Genomic DNA, 3,134 nt, shown 5'->3' with positions numbered 1-3,134 from the left:
TTGTGGCGGAGTAAGAGTCCCATTCATTACTGCAGGCGGGGAGGGGGATGGGGCAGGTTGGGCAGGGGGCTGCTGCCTTCCCGTGTCTGGCAGGGCAGGGGAGAAGAGACAGAGCCCAGCCACCTCCATCCAGGATCCCAGGCCGGGCAGCACGGTCGAGGACCACAGGGATTAGGAAGTCGCTTTGCCCCAGCCAAGTTCTCCCCTTAAAAGGGCAAAACCTGCAAACTGTCCCCACGTCTCAGGGCTGGAGCTGGGAGGGGACGGCAGCTTGGCAGCGACAGGGTGCAGCAGTCATGCCATCCTCACCAGCTCCAGCAAGCCCTCCGTTCCTCCCTCTCGCTCCGAAGCCACTCTCCTTGGGGAGCAGCTCACGACAGCGGGCAGGGGAAGGGCTGGGATCGGGTGGAGACATGGGAAGGTTGTTGAAAATAGATCAGATAAAAGGCACGGGCAGAGCAGCCTGCAAGCAGGAGGTGCTGAGGCCACTTGGACCAGCCAAAGACCTTCCCAGGAGGGCAGCCTCGCACAGGGGGACCGTGGGACATGGAGATGGTGAACGCGACCCAGAAACCCCAACTATCCCCAGGACACCGACACGTGACGGGGGTTCGCTTCAGCCCCCAGCACTTGGGGACTCTGAGCTGCTGAACTGGCTCCTCTTCCTCCGGCTGGAAGGTGAAGGTTGCCCCGCGCTGCCCATCCATGGAGCTCAGCGGGGCAAACTGGCACCACACGTCTCCCAAAAGTTGCCTGGGATCTACCTCCCCACCCTCACTCATGGTGGGGCCGGGAGGCAGCACAGCCCCCCGAGCCCTGGCCATAGGGGAGTGGGCAGGTTGCACCACGGGCAGGAGCCAGTCCAGCCGGGAGCAGCCCCCGCGGCACGGGACGGATCTGGTCCCTGCCCTTCTCCGAAGAGATGAGCTCAGAGCTGCCCATAGAGTTTTTAGAAACCAAAACAGGATGTTTCCAGGCCGCACAGGGTTACCAGGCCTGAATTAGGCAGCCCGCCGCCCAGCCCAGCCCTCCCACGAGTGCTCCCATCTGGGCATTGTCTTTTAATAGACGCGTGGAAACAAACCCCGCGAGGCCACGTGAGAGCGGGCTGGGAACTCTTAAAATAGGAGCAGGGAGAAAACAAGGCAGAGCGTGGATGGGAAGAGCCTCTCATGGCCTGCCAGTGGGGTATGCAGAGGGCGGCCCACCTCCCAGACACCTGACAACCCCGCTGTTCCCCACCGACTGAGGGCCTGGGATGCCTCGTCCCATGCTCTGCCCCGTCGCCCCTCCTGGGCTGGAGGCTGAGGGAGCAGATGATGCCAAAGAGGAAAGCGGCGTCAGCCAGGGTGACATCAACCTTTCGACTCCCCACTTCTGCCAAGGCAGAGCCCCCCATGCCAGAGCGGCTCACATGGGCCCTGTGCAGGAAACCCAGGAACAGCCGCCTCCTCCCACTGCAGCATCCAGAAGGTCCTGGCAGGAGATGCCAACAGAGGTGGCAGCGCTGGCCTTGGTCTCATACACAACAGATCCCAAACTGCGGCCGAAGAGGGGGGAGGGCAGAGCATGTAGCCGGAAGCCAGCACAGGCTGCGGAGGTCCAGGCATGACCTCTGGGAAAGCTCCAGTGTCAGGTGGGCAGCAGGGGCTCAGCTCCTGAAACACGGAGCTGAGAAATTCCCCCTGCTCCTGCAAAGAGGGGAGGAGGCAGCCACATCCCCCAGCACCCAGCCCTCAGGCCAGCAGTGCCTGGAGCAGAGATGGCATCCGTGTAAGCCCCTGGAGCTAGGGCTGGAGGAACACCCCCTCGCCCCACAGCAGCAGGACGTGCAGCCGATAAGGCATCTGGCTCCAAAACCCCAATCCCAGTTTATTCCTGTTACGGTAGCGGTCAGCACACCCTGCCTCTCCCCTGCTTGTGCCAGGGCTGCAACTGCTGATCGCAGCCCCCTCCAGCCTTTCGCTGTTGCTGTGTCACACTAGAAGCCACAAGTCTGGGGACATCCCACAGCCACACGTGTGGCTTTGCAGAGCAACGGGTCTCACTGAGGGAAATACTTTGTCCAGGTGACCCGGAGGTCTCCCACCTGCCCTGAGGGATGCTCATGCCTGTCACTAGCCAAGCGGTGCCTTTCGGACATCGCGCAATGGGTGAAAGCAAAGCATGCTGCGCTGCAGAAATCACTTGAGCTGGTGTGAACTCGTGACAGATGACAGCAGTTTCTCATGGCCATGCCAAGATCACAACACCCGACCTGGCTCTCCAGCCAGAGCATCTCCACAGGGTGAGCAGCAAATCAGGCTACTGTATTCCCCGATTCCCTGCTGTCAGAAGGGGCCCCTTTGGCCACCACAAGACAAAACGAGGATTGTAGCACCCATGGCACCAACTCTCAGCTGGGGACCTCTAGGCTCTGTTTTCTCTCCACACAGAGGGCTGTGGAATTTCACACCTCGTCACCAAGTTTAGCAGCAAATCCCAAGATGACATTTGTTCGGGAGAAGAAAGCCCTGACCAAGCAGTTTCCCTTGAGGGGACAGTGTAGAAACAGCCGAGGAGCGAAGAATGACCCTTTTCTTTCCCTCCCGCCTGCGAGCGTGCCAGCATCCATCACCAAGCCCAAGAAAATAAACACGGCTCCGCGTATAAACAGCGCAAACATCAAACAGCATTCCCATGTGAAAGGGCCCGTACTCCACCCGGGAGAAGGCAGCTGCCTCCACAGTGGGTACGTACAGCAACGGTCTGCCCCACGCCGCAGTACTACCTCATACTTTGGAGTTACATCCACCCTAAAGACACTCGAGCGTAGGGTGAACTGAAAGCGAACGAGGACATTTCCCAGACCAGAGCAGCACTGGGATTTTGAATGATGGCAAGCACACCGGGAAGCTCTGGGAAGGTCCCCACTACCGGACAGGCCTCACCACACTCCTGTCACACGCTCACGGGTCGCAACGACACCAAGAGCAGACACTACTTTCAGGCAATCAGAAGTCGGCAGTCACCAGGCCGAGCATCCCAACTAGAACTTTCTTTGCAGGCTTCCTAGCACCTACCGAGAGCTGCTAAGGGGCTGCAAGGTCCAGCGCCGTCAGGACGCTGAGCACTCTTCCCCCTCACAAGGCTTT

General features: G+C 60.1%; 1 protein-coding gene across 1 annotated transcript in view; it reads right to left on the bottom strand.

Moving 5' to 3' along the window:
- Window positions 1–3,134, bottom strand: part of LOC104514356 (NEDD4-like E3 ubiquitin-protein ligase WWP2) — a gene marked incomplete at its 3' end in the record, with an annotated part of 26,235 nt that overhangs the window by 12,554 nt on the left and 10,547 nt on the right. The gene's annotated exons all lie outside the window — the stretch shown is intronic.

The sequence above is a fragment of the Eurypyga helias genome, unplaced genomic scaffold (genome assembly GCF_000690775.1).
Source record: "Eurypyga helias isolate BGI_N326 unplaced genomic scaffold, ASM69077v1 scaffold23370, whole genome shotgun sequence".
In the NCBI taxonomy this organism is placed as follows: Eukaryota; Metazoa; Chordata; class Aves; order Eurypygiformes; family Eurypygidae; genus Eurypyga; species Eurypyga helias.
This window is presented reverse-complemented; position numbering and strand designations above follow the sequence as displayed.